We start from the raw sequence: 13,403 nt of genomic DNA, 5'->3' as shown, positions 1-13,403 counted from the left end.
TATTGGGGACACCCATGGCGTTGGCCCCTCTGCTGGCTCAATGATGTCCTGTTCTAATAGTGCCTTTATTTCTTCCTCCACCTGAGGTTGTAGATGGATGGGCACCCTTCGGTGATGCTGGGCAACTGGCCTGACTGATTCATTTATGTGCAAAGTTATTTGTCTTCCTTTCAGCTTTCCAAGTCCGTTCGTTAGCTTTGGGTACTCTTGTAATATGTTCTCTCTGTCCGACATATGATACATCATCTTTAGTAGGCCCATGATCTTCGCCGTTACGTTGCTCAGTAGACATGGTGCGGGAATGTCTCCACGTAGCACATGTATTTCTTCTGTGACAGTCTTGCCCTTGTGCGTCATGGTGTCCGTGAATTTTCCCATGTTCGTTACTGGATTCTGTGCACCCCAGGTGAATACTCTGACATTTGACGGTTTTAGTGGTGGTTTCTTCTTCATCTTATTATATTCCGTAGCACACATGATGTTACATGTGGCCCCACTGTCCAGCACAAATTCTGTTTGATGGGGCCCTACGTCGATGGTCACCCAATCCGTCTTTTTTATTGACTTCCTATCCACTAATCTGATGTGCTCCTCTTCATGCCCTTCATCCGTGGACATGAGGTATAGGCGTTCTACCTTTCCCGCTGCTCTTTCCTCTTCTTCCTCGTCTCCCGACCCTGCCGACGAGCTCCTGGTGGTCACTTCCATGTGTCGTACATGCCTGGTGGTTGTCGCTCTTGGTCTTCCTCGTTCATTTTTGAAATGTGCCCCTTGGCACATGGTGGCAAAATGGCCGCTTTTGTTGCATTTCCTGCATGTCTGACCGAATGCCGGGCATGCTCCTCGGTGTGGAAAATCCAGACCGCATCTGTAGCATTGAGAACCTTCTTTCCTTGTCCCTTGTTCCTTTGATCCTTTCTTCCAGTTGCCCGTCTTGCTTGTAACTGTCATTCGGTGTATCTGTTCTCCTCTCCGGTCCATCTGCCTGGCTTGTACCATTGCCCTTGCTTCCGCTCTTGCTAGATCTAGAATCTTTTCTACAGTGCTAGGTTCTTTAAGTAGTCTCGTGCGAAACTCTGTGTCGCGACAGCCTTCTATCAGTCGTAGGCGAAGGGCCTGTTCATTGTCATATTTTTCAAATTCACAGTGGGCCACTAGCTTTCTCAGCCTTGTTGCGAAATCGTCCATTGACTCATCCGGCTGTTGAAATGCTACGTTGAAGTTATATCTTTCAAAATCGACGTTTCTTTGGGGGTCGAACTTGGTCGTCAGACATTTTATCAATTTTTCGTATGTTTTTATTTCGCTCGGGGGCAGTGCTATGAGGAGGTCCTCCACCTCATCCCCCACTAGGTTTAGGAATAGTCCTAGTTTCTTTCCGTCCACTACATCGGTCGCCTCCATGTATCGCTCGAATTTCACAATCCACTTCTCCCATCGTATTCCCACTTGTGGCTCTGATACACTGAAAGGCAGTGGTGTGCGATATTGCGCACTTTGTTTTGTTTCTGCCATTTTCTTACTTTTCTTGTTCCTTTTGTTGTCTTTGTACTTGTTTCTTTCTGATCTTTTGTCACTTTCTTCTTGTTTTCTTCTTTTATCTTTTTATTTTTATTTTTTTCTTTGTCCTTTGTACTTTTATTTATTTTCCTTGCCTTTCTACTGGCTGCCCTTTGTTCCCTCTTGTAATTTCTTTTGTAATTTCTTTGCCCTTTTACTTTCCTGCTTATTAGACCTCTTTTCCACTTATTTCGGAGCCTTTATCCCTTATTTGTGCCTTTCTCGAATGTTTTGCCTGTTTCTAAGATGGCCGCTCGTTTTTCTGCTCTTCCTATTGGCCCGGTCGCCTGACCTTAAGATGGCCGCCAAGTCTCGCGATCTTTCGTACCCAATCCTCTTATGCCTGACTTCAAGATGGCCGCTCCGCTTTGCTGCTCTCTTATTGGTCCAGACCGCCTGACCCCAAAATGGCCGCCGAGACTCTCGCGAGAGCTCGCGCCGATTTCTTCTCTTTCGCGCGCTTCTCCCCCGATCAGGTGGGGGCTCAGATGGCGATCTTGCTCCCAGTCCGCTGTCATTCGGGGTGGGCTCCCGCGTCGCCGCACTTCATCGAGGGGCTGCTCTTCCTTCTTTTTCGGCGATGCAGGGTGTGCTCCTGTTTTTCGGTGATTCTTCCACGAGGGACACACACGTGTGGAGTCTTCAAGTACCTTCGTCGCCAGTTGTCATATATTGCTGCATCAGCTTCTCAGGGAACTCACAGGACACCAGGTGTGATTTCAATGTTCTTTATTTGTATACATGCTCAGGGTGCCTCAGCACGTCTGTCCTCGTCGTCGTCCTAGTCTGTAGTGTCCTCTTCCTGTCCGTCCACAGGAAGTCGTGTCCAGTGACCTGGACACTGCCCTGTGACCCACAGGGTCCTAGTGCCCTGCGTTGGTGGTCAGGTCACTACAATCTCGTGTTTCTGCAGGTCACACTAGTCTTCGTCCTAAAAATGCTTCCTGCTTTGAACTAGATGCAGTAGCCTTACAAGGGTCGCCGTCCCACACCATTATGACTACTGCTGTCCTAGCTCTGGTAGCTAGGCTTAAAGTAAAGAATACAACTTGGCAGAGAGTAGAGACAATTGTGTTGTCTAGTGCTTTGATTGGCGCTACTTCTAACATGTTTGTCTGTCCTTCAGGAACACCTATCACGACACATCTCTTTCTATTCCTGGTAGTGAAGCTGTTTCTAATGCAGAGCTAACACATATCCAAGCCTTGCATCCACAGAGCCAACAATACCAGTGCTCCAGTTACTAACAGACCTCACAGCACCCAATAGCTGAACTCTGCTCTTCATACAGCTGGAGAGACTGGAGTAAAACTCCTGACTGAGCAGGAGCACAACTACAGCTCTGTCTTTGATTTTAAAGCTCAATGCTTCATATTGAGCAGTCAGGGAATACACAAAAGTAATGTTTTGAGGATTTTGTACCAACCTGTAATAAAGAAGAAAATGTCCCAAAGTGAAAGAAGATATCCTAAACTATGGACACTCCACATTTATTGCTAATCTTAGGTTTTTCAAAGAAGGTGCTTGGGTCTATTCATAGTTTGCACAGAACTGTGAAGGTTTTTTTACTGCACGGAATCTACGGTCCAAGTAGTGTCACCCCTTCCTGAGTCTCATGTCTATCTACCCCCTGCTTCTGAGGCTGAAGTGTGCAAGATTTTTCAATGTTGGTTTAAGACCCTGGACCTCCCGCTATATTCCTGTCCCGACTTCTTGCCTTTTACGGCAATATCCAGAACTTGCTTTCAACTTCTGACTCAGGTCTGATCCAGGTCTTGTCTTGGTGATAGCAGAAATGCCTTTCCTACCAAACATCTCAGACGCCTTGACATATCCCAATAAAGATATCCAGCTTCTTCTGAAACGTTGGGGACTTGTTGCTTTACAGATCTGTGTCAGGTTGTGTAACCACCTCTGTGCTTTTCCTGCCATGGACTGCATTTCTTGGAATCCCCCACTTGTTCCTACATCTCTACGGTTCAAGACCAAGGATGGGTGAGGGAATCAGTAAATATAGTGTCAAGTGCTATCTCTATCACATCTGTGGCATGGGATCATTAGTGGGCTATTTTAAATCAGTCTCCTGTTGGTCAGGTTAATTCCATTTAGCTGACCTGTTTTCAGAAATTCCTAATTCCTTTGCTAATGCATTTCCTTGTTTACTGGACAAGTACTGTTTACCAGTGTATCTTTGTTTCTTTACTGTCTTGCACTGCATCCAGGTTTACTGGACCAGCACTCTTCAGCTGTAGATCCTTGTTTCCATAAACTGAACCACTGAGAAGTGTTTAAGCCAAGCTAATACTGTTGATTTCTGCTTTCTCATTACTGGAGTATGCATGATTCCTACTCAACCTTATTTCTTAAACTTGTACTACTTTCTGTATTTAGCATTTGTACAGTTCTTTCTTTTCATTTACTGCATCCTTACTTCTCAGTTTCCAATTTGTTGCCTTCCTATTTCTGCTGCTTTAGTTCCCAGTTTCCTCGTTTTCTGAGATTGCTTGCTTTCTACTAAATGTTACTTATGTTTTCCCTTGTTGTTAAGCAGTTTCCCTCTAGCTTCTTGCCTATCGTGGCAGTATATTAAGGACTTGAATCACAATTGGCCTCTGCACTCGTGGCGGGGCCCCGTAGTCGTGAAGGTGTCTCTGCACTCGGGGCAGAATCTCTGCAATGAAAATTCAAATTTCGGAGATTACTCCCTAATTGCGAAGACTGAATCAGGTCCTAAGTTTCCCTGCTGTTACTGCTTGCAGGCCCCTGTGTGATTGTGAGGATTCAGGCACAAAGCTGTAACCTAGATGGTGTTCCTTGTGTGTTGTGTTTTCTTTGTTACCTTTTATAAAATAAAAGTTATGAGATCCACAGACCCTCACCCATGTGGGGATATTTTGCAGGCAGTATCTGTAATAGCAATTCTGGATGAGGAACTTCCTTCTTACAATGTGCAGCTCCCAAGTGTTCACCCTGTATCGCTTCCAATATTAATGGTCGGTTTCTTGCACGTCTTAGATGTTACTCTAAATGCTAAAATGCCTTGCATACCTGTTCTCTGTGAGCTTTACATTTCTTTACCTTGTGAAGTGCATCCTTCGCTGATTCTGCTTGTGTTCCTGGACAGCTTGGGTTCAGGGACTATCTTTCCTTGCTAGTGGCTCACAGCCTGTTTGAATGTGGTATCTGTGGACTGTGAGCCTAGCCAAAAGGCTGAAAAGTGCTGTAAAGGGTCAAATGCAAAACTACATTCAACAAGTGATTGGAGAAGTAGCTGGCTTGTGGATTGTTAACAAAATCATGATGTAGTGTTCTTTAAAGAAGTCAAGTGATGTGGGCTCTTTGGGATCACAGCTTACAGGACTGAGAACCAATGTTTCCTAATCAGTATTTTATAGCCTGCCAGGACTGGGACTAGTATTTTCTTCTCAATGATTCACAAGCAGAAGGGGCCATAGACAGTGTTCATTAAGATAAAAGGTAAACTGTAAATTTAATGATGAATACAATAGCTTACGAAATGGAAACAAGATTTGAAATGAAAGGTTTTATACCCTATACATTAAAAGCAGCACACATAGTGGATGCCTGCACTAGAGATGACCTAACTCAAGCAAACCAGGAGCAGAAAAATTATCATCTGATTAGATGACAAAAAAAATCTCACCAAATGCTCAAATCAAAGTAACAAATTCAGAATAATTATCAACAAACATTGGCAGGTTTTACTATGTAATCATATTTTGAAAAAAGGCCTTACAGACAAGAAAAATGTTACCTTTATGAGTGATGAAGTTCTAGGGTAAATATTGAAGAGAAGCCTCTTTGACCAACTGTATAAAAACACAAATTTTGTATCAGAAACAGGCTTCTACAGTTGAGGTTTGCTGTCAAGTATGAGACCTTGGAAATTCAGAAATGAAAGCAACCAGAGTGCTTAAACGGTTGTTTATTTTGCATGAATTGACTGTTTGCTTATTTGATGATTTATGTCTTCCAGTGTTCATGTAGATTACTCCACTCTACACTATGTGCAGACCATCCTTCAGCTACTTAAGGACTGTGCCTCGCATACTTGCCTAATGTAAGACTTGTTTTGATATGTTTTTACTGTTACACTGTTCTAAATCTTACTAAGCGGGGAACAGAAATTTGGGAGGCAACATTTCTGGGTTTTTAACATTGTTTTTTCTCACTTGGAGCCACCAAATGTTTATTCCTTCTCAGAGCATCCATCTTAAGAAGTGTGAGCTCTAGCAATTTTTTGAAATACGATGCGCAGACCGTCCTTTGGCTACTCAATGACTGCTGTCTCGCGTATGCACACATTGGGCGCACTGCTGGTGACCCACGAGCGATTGATTACCCGCCTGTGCGGGAGAATTAATCAGTGTGCGGGGTCGTGACGAGCCCAGCTCGTCATGAGCACAGCTCCACTGTGACTCATGACGAGCTGGGCTCGTCACAAGCACTGTGGCGCCGCCCCCCCCGCACCTTGGGGGAATTACCCCCGCGGCGAAGGGGTTAAAGCCTGTGAGGAGATCAGAAATACTATAAACCAAGGAGGAAGAGCTGGCATCATGCTGCTCGATCTATCGGCAGCTTTCGATACAGGTAATCACGGGTTGCTGAAGGAACATCTGAGCAAATTAGGGGTGTCAGGAACCACCTGGAAATTGCTGAACTCCTTTCTCAATGATCGAGAACAAACAGTGAATCTAGGATCCTTTAACTCTTTTGCATATTCTCTTTCTTACGTAGTCCAGTAAGGCTCGTCACTCAGCCTGACACTTTTTAATATCTATGTTTAACAGCTGGCTGAGCTTATAAGATCATTTGAATTTTCCCCAACCTCACATGCAGATGACACGCAAAGTGTTGTGTCATGAGGCCTAGGGGACGCAGGAAGTGATTCCAGATTCAATGACAGTTAGTCAGTGGATAACCAGAAACTACCTTCAACTGAACTCAGCAAACACTGACGTTTTGATCTTTGGGCCTAACCTTTTTTTTTGGTGGCCATCTGAACTCTGTACACCTCATATCCCTATCAAGATAGTAAAGAATTCGGAAGTCAAGTTCAGTGACACACTTACTTTTTCTGATCAAGCGAACGCAGTTACTTCAGACGCGTTTCATACTCTTAGGCTTTTGAAAAAGATTTTGCCTTTCATTCCTGCCAATTTGCAGAAACCAGCTGTTACCTCGTTGGTGATGGCAAAGATCAACTACCGTATTAGGCTATATCTTAATGCTCATCAGTATGTCATAAACAAGTTGGAAGTATTGCAAAATGCAGCAGCTCGGCTTCTGTTTCAAATTCCTAAATAAAAATCCATTTCTACGTTTATCAGGAAACTACACTGGCTCCCAGTCAGGCACATTAGAACATTGAAAGCACTTTGTACCACTTTCAAAGCACTGCATGGCCATGGTCCAGATTTTCTTTGGGAAAGCTTTACTTGGTACATGCCAGGCAGGTCCCTTCGATCAGCGTCTGCTAAATTAGTAGCAGTGCCTAGGTTTCATCGCTTGTCTTGCGGAGGCAGAAGCTTTGTGCTAGGAGCAGCAAATGCCTGGAATTCGCCCCATATCAAAATCATGCCCTCTCTGCTGGCCTTAAGGAAGGCTTGAAAACTTGTTTTTTTCTGTACAATAATTCGCACTCTTCGGGGCATTCTCTCTTCCTCTGTAAACTCAGGTAGCGCCAAGATGCCTTTTAGGTATTTGAGTGCTTTACAAAAATAACACTATAACTGAAACCTGGGAAAAAGAGGACTCAAACCAGATTTAGCAATAGCCGTACTGCAGGAGCATGCTATTCGCAGAGTCAACCGCAGTGACAGCATGGGGTGAGGAGTGGCACAGATATACAAAGAGGCCCATATTTGCTCTCCTTGGAACACTCAGTCCATGAGAGATCCTGAAGCATTAACTGTGTCGCTCTCAGCTAGTAATAACTGTTCTGTGAAAATTCTACTGCTTTAGACCAGAGAGGCCGCTCCAGGAGTCACTTTCAGCCACTTGCCTGGAGTCAAACTTTCTTATCATACTAGGTGACCTGAACATACATTTAGATAACATTTAGGAGTCGAACGTCTCTGTGCTGGCAAGTATCTGCTTGTCTTTGAGCTCTCACAACATATTCAAGAACCTACACATAAGGCAGAACACATTTTGTATCATATCCATGAAAAGGTAATCATGCAGTAATTGACTTTGATTGAAGTTCCCTGGTCAGATGACAAGGTTATATATTTCCATATGCTGATGGGAAAGGTTACAACTCATGCACCACCATCTGGGAACATACCATATAAGGCCTGGTCCAAATTGGACAGTGAAAAATAAAATGCTTACCTTGACCACTATTTCTAGGGTCCAGTTTGATAATGATGTGGATGAAACCATTCACCAATTCAATGAATGTCTCTCAAAAGCCGTATAGGAGGTCATTCCCTTAAAAACTGACAACGCACATCGGAAAACTCCATCGACATCTGGTACTCTTAAGACTTAATGTTAGCCAAAACAAACTGTAAAAAGTTAGAAAGGATAGGAAGGCTTACATAAGCAGAAACAGCAAAGGAGCCATATATATATAAAAATAAATTACGGTATACAAAGAACTGATAAAAGCGACTAGATGTGACTTTTGTAATAATAACCACTATTTATAGTTGTTCACTAAGTGAGTGGTTTTGTACCCTCATTCTGCAGAACTGCACTTGATTTCCCCTTACTAAAAACCATACTCTGGACCCTTACATCTCAGCCATTAACCGCCCCATTTCCTTTACCCCTTTTTTTAACTAAGATTCTAGAAGGTTGGGTAAACATGCCGCTATCTTCTTTAAGTGAAGAAAATAACATTATTAATAAATGTCAGTCTGGCCCTCATTTGGCACTGAAACAGTGATTACTGCTGATGCTAATAATAATATCCGTATGATCCTGTGTGAATGGAGCTCAGTCGCTATCATCTTCCTTGATCTGTCGGCAGCCGTTGGCACAATCTCTAATACGGCTCTTTTAGAGAGACTTAGGCAAAATCGGTATTTAAGGCAAATAATTTTCAGGGGTTTAAGTGTTTTTTGACAGGTAGAACACAGGCTGTTCAAATGGCATAGTATCGCTCTAACTTAAAAAACTTAGGGCCCTATTACGAGTCTGGCAGTCCTTAAACCGCCAGACTCGTGGTGGCACTGCGGTGGCAGATCCAGCCACTGCCACAGCCACAACAGAGGTCGACCGGCAGATTACGACTCAAGCAGTTGAACTGCACTAGGACCGACGTTTCTGCCAGGGAATTGCCATTTCCTTGCGTAGGACCGGCAGTCAGGGGCCGCAATATGCTTGGCGGGACCGCCATGGTCCCGCCAAGCATATTACGAGTTTCCTCTCTGCCAGACTCTTCATGGCAGTTCCACCGCCATGAAAAGCATAGGAGAGAGTAAAAAAAGGGGTCCTACAAGCCCCCCAGTTCCTCGGACATATGCACACAGGGGGGCATAACATGTGCCCCCTTGTGGGCATGCACATTGGTTCCTACTTGGCATGGACTTACAAATCCATGCCGTGCAGGAAACTTGTGAGGCGTTGTCATATCGGTGCCTTGCACTGGCGCCTATTAAAGGGCACCACAGGGGGAACCGTCACGGCACCCGCCCGTCCACTGTAAAGTAGTAATCCGTCAGGCGGCGACTATTTTCGGTGGAGCGGTGACACAGTCATTTGCACCGCTGCGCTATAAGGATTCAATCGGGCCCTTAGTGTGCGGAGACCCTCGGGGCTCCGCTCTCAGCCCTACAATCTTTAAAATGTACATGTCTCCTCTGGCTGATCTGACTGCTTGTTTTAGCTTCCAATTTTATGGATATGCAGAGGAATCTCAGATGAATATCCGCATGAAGGGCAATCTCAGCCACCTGCAGAACCAATTTAACCTTTGATCGTTGAAGTAGTCAGCAGCAGCGGCCGGTGCAGGTAAGAGCGGTGGGGCGTTGAGGGGGTGGATGTCGACAGAAGATGAAATAGGATTTATTTATTCAATTTACCCTATTTCGTCGTCTGTTGACATCCCCCCGTGCAACCGCACCGGCAGCTGTTGGTAGCCAGCTGGATGAATGCTAATTATCTGTAATTAAACTAAGACAAAACTCAAATAGTGGTTTTTGGCAACCAATGTGTTGATCCACCTCCTGGTGGCCTCTGCCAGTAGGACCCAGTCCAAACCCAACAACTGCTGCTCGCAACTTGGGTGTCATATTTGACAAAAAATTGTCATTTAAGCCTCACATCCCAAAAATTATGAATAACTGCTTCATGGTTATAAAGACATTAAAAAACATTTCACCATGTATCCCTTGACAGTCAGGTTACTAATCCAAGCCCTGGTTAAAAGCAGGCTGGACTACTACAACGCACTGTACATTAACATCCCTGGTAATATGATACGCAAATTGCAGCTAGTCTAGCACACGGCTGCTAAATGGATATTTAGGATTGGGGAAATTTAACAGCATTACGGTATATTAAAGGAAGTTACAATGGCTCCCATTACAGAAGAGATGCTGGTTTAAGGAACTCTGTATATGCCATAATGCTTACTACCCCAAACGTATACCCCTCAAGACTATTTTGCTCCTCATTGGCAAATCTGGTTAATGGGCCTAAGTTCCGCAGGACAAGAATGGGTGGAAGAGCCTTTTCAATAGTTATACCACAGGCTTGGAGCAAGCTGTCCACTGAGCTTCATTCAGACCCCAGTATTTTAAAGATCCATAGGGCCTTATAAACCTTTGGTCTGTAATGCAAAATTTCCTAGCTAACGTGCAGGAAAGCTTTCAATTCTATTAATGACGCGGAGGCGAGGATTTCTTCGCTGCTCCAGCAGAATCAAGATGAGTGCCTTTATTTTTCCTGTCATAATGTTGGCTTATTTTTTGTAATTGACCTGTTTTGCTTACTCTGCATTATTGTGGGGCTTGTTACCATACTGTGATTTCTGCTGTGCGTTAACGCAGTGTTTTTCCCCACCGGTTCAGCCGTGGGAGCGCAGTTCGCTCTTTCGGGGCCGTTGTGATTGTCAACAAGGCCTCCCGCCACTAGGGGACCGCACGCCCTTTCGCACTGCTCACGATTCAGTGTGTTTAACCCCAGCGCGGCAACGAATCGTCTAGTTCTGCTTTTAGGCAATTAGCGTGGTTCAGACGGTGTCGTTTCAGCCGCGGGGAAGATCGTTATCAGTGTCAGCTTTATCTGTCAGTTTACCCGTGTTTGGGCTAATAACTGTCCTGGAGAGCCCCTGCCTGGAGCCTGAACACTCGCACTGAAGCGGGTAAGACAGTGCCAGATAGGAGTGACCGGCCCAGGCAGGTAATTCCTATTTCCTCAGAATAAATAAGGAGGGGGGTATTGGTCCCAGGCTTGTGCCTTTTACTGAGTGCACGCTCTCTGTGTTTTATTCAGGGTTTTTTCCCTATTGATTCCCCTATGTGTGCTGTTTAGATCTTGAGGTCCCAATATGGAATATGAAAACTGAGGAGGAGGAGGAAGTCATGTACCTGCCTGTGGATGACCATTTTTGTCAGGTCATGGACTCCTCCATCCTCAAGGCGGTGTCCCAAGTGGTTGTGCCTCTGGAGAAGAAGATTGACCTTTTTCAGGCACTATGTAAGCAACCCCTCGACCAGAGGGAAGACCTATCGGGGAATGCCCCCCTACCTCCAGGCCAACTCTCCACTAGCACAGCGGAACCCAAACATAAGCGTCCAGACGATGCGGGAGTGGACACAGATGCTTTTTCTAGCCTCAAGAAGGCGTTTATGGAAGCCAAGAACCTTGAACCACCCAGCAAACCGGAAAAAGCGATGGGGGAACCCACTGGTGTTCCTGACGATGTCGCTACATTGGACCCAGACGAGTCCCCCCAGACTTCGGATGGGGAATCGGAGAGACCAAGGCTCCCGTCCAAACCTACTCGGTCAGCATCTCACGACCTAGGTACTGACATGCTTAACCCAGACGATCTGTTACACCCGTGCTCATCATAGTGGGTCCCTGCCCCCAAGGTGGCAGCCTACATGGCAGCCAGACTTCGCAAGCCCCTAGACCAGGAGGTAATGAGTTGTCTTTGCGCTGAGTGCCCGAGGCCCACCCTAGAGGGTAAGGTGACAGTTACTCTCAAAGTGGATCCTAAGATGTCCACCCTTTTAGCAAAATTTGTCTTCAATCCCAAGAAGGGCATTGACCGCTCGTGGAGAGCGTGTCAGGATAAACTCTTGGACACAGCAGGGCCCTTGGCAAAGATTCTAGATATGACCAAAGACACCAAGGCCTCGGGCACTCTGATCTCCCCAGACACTCTTTCTAGCTGGGCACAAAGAGCCATCTTCTGGGGAACGCCAATGTGGCTATATCGACGGAGTGACGCAGGTCCCTGCTCATAAAACTAGATCCTAAGCTAGGGGAGTCGCAACCTTTGAAGCAGGTCCGGTTGCAGAGGGTAATCTCTTTGGAGACCCCTTCGTGAAGGAATTAGGAAAATTCGTGAACACCTTTAACTCTTTGGACAAGGCCCAAAAGTCGATAAAACTGATCTTCACCCCTCGTGTTTTTGGGGCAACTGGTTGTGGCAGGGGGTGCTCAACCGGCCATTCTTACAACAGAGCCTCCTTCAAGCAGGGCGAGTCCCATAGAGGGCAGTACCAGAACCCGGAAAAAGTTCGGGAACTTCTACCCGACCGGGAACTGTCACTGGCGTAGGGGTGGCAGAGAACGAGGCGATGGTTCCTATAATAACCAAAGAGGTAAGAGTCCAAAGTTTGGGGGAGGTGAAGTTGGGGGGCAGACTCCAGTTTTTTTCGCACAATTGGTCTTTGCTTACCTCCGACGCTTGGGTCTTACAAACCGTCAAGGGGTTTCAGATAGAGTATTCCGATCTACCTATTCAAACATTTGCCCCATGGCCCATGACTTTCACACAGGAACAGAGGGGTCTTATCGACACAGAGATTTCAGAGCTGTTGCGGAAAGGGGCAATTACCACCTCCACTCTACATCCCCGAGGTTCCCTCAGCAACATATTTTTGGTGGAGAAACAGGACGGAGGCTAACGCCCCGTAATCAACCTTCGAGAATTCAATGAGTGGCTCAATAACCAACATTTCAAAATTCACCTCCTGAAAGATCTACTGCAGGCACAGGACTGGATGGTCCGCCTGGATCTCAAAGACGCTTATCTTACGATCCCGATTTTTCCCCCTCACAGACGTTTTCTGCAGTTCCAGTGGGGTTCTCAGATTTTCAAGTTCGCCTCCCTTCCTTTCGGGCTGTCTTCAGCTCCGTGGTGTTTCACCAAGGTGATGAAGCCTGTGGTGGAACGTCTCAAATCGGAGGGCGCCCGACTGATAATTTATCTGGACGACATTCTCATCTTGAGTCAATGTCCCCGGCGTCAACTGACACAGCTACAGCGGGCAGTGTCTCTCTTGGAGTCTCTGGGATTGGTAATCAACGAGACCAAGTCAGAGCTGACCCCTTCCCAGACGATGCAGTTTCTGGGCTTCATGAAAGATTCGTTGGCGGCTACCTTGTCCCTGCCCTCTCGGAAGTTATCCAAGATAAAGCACAAACTCAAACGTACGCTGACAAAACCTTCAATTTCCCTACGCCACTTAGCCAGAGTGGTGGGACGTCTATCGTCTTCGATTCAGGCTATATTCCCAGGTCCCCTGCACTACACGGCCCTTCAGCGTCTCAAGACCTATCATTTACGAAGGGCCTTACCTACTCTCAGGTCATACCGCTAACAGAAGAGGACAAGACTGAACTCCAATGGTGGG

At 45.8% G+C, this 13,403-nt stretch overlaps 1 protein-coding gene across 6 annotated transcripts in view; it reads right to left on the bottom strand.

The window, feature by feature from the left end:
- Window positions 1-13,403, bottom strand: part of LOC144805765 (GPI-N-acetylgalactosamine transferase PGAP4-like) — a 148,610-nt gene that overhangs the window by 49,217 nt on the left and 85,990 nt on the right. For 2 of the 6 annotated variants that reach the window (XM_078672263.1, XM_078672268.1), the window contains exon 2: window positions 7,918-8,093. The exons of 3 other annotated variants lie outside the window; for them this stretch is intronic. The gene's annotated coding sequence lies outside the window, so the exon portion shown is untranslated. Of the gene's footprint in view, window positions 1-5,335; window positions 5,355-7,917; window positions 8,094-13,403 lie in introns of those variants that run through there. One more of the 6 variants, XM_078672280.1, reaches the window with a different exon arrangement.

The sequence above is a fragment of the Lissotriton helveticus genome, chromosome 1_2, assembly GCF_964261635.1.
Source record: "Lissotriton helveticus chromosome 1_2, aLisHel1.1, whole genome shotgun sequence".
NCBI lineage: Eukaryota > Metazoa > Chordata > Amphibia > Caudata > Salamandridae > Lissotriton > Lissotriton helveticus.
The sequence above is the reverse complement of the archived record's forward strand: the minus strand, read 5'-3'. Positions and strand labels throughout refer to the sequence as shown.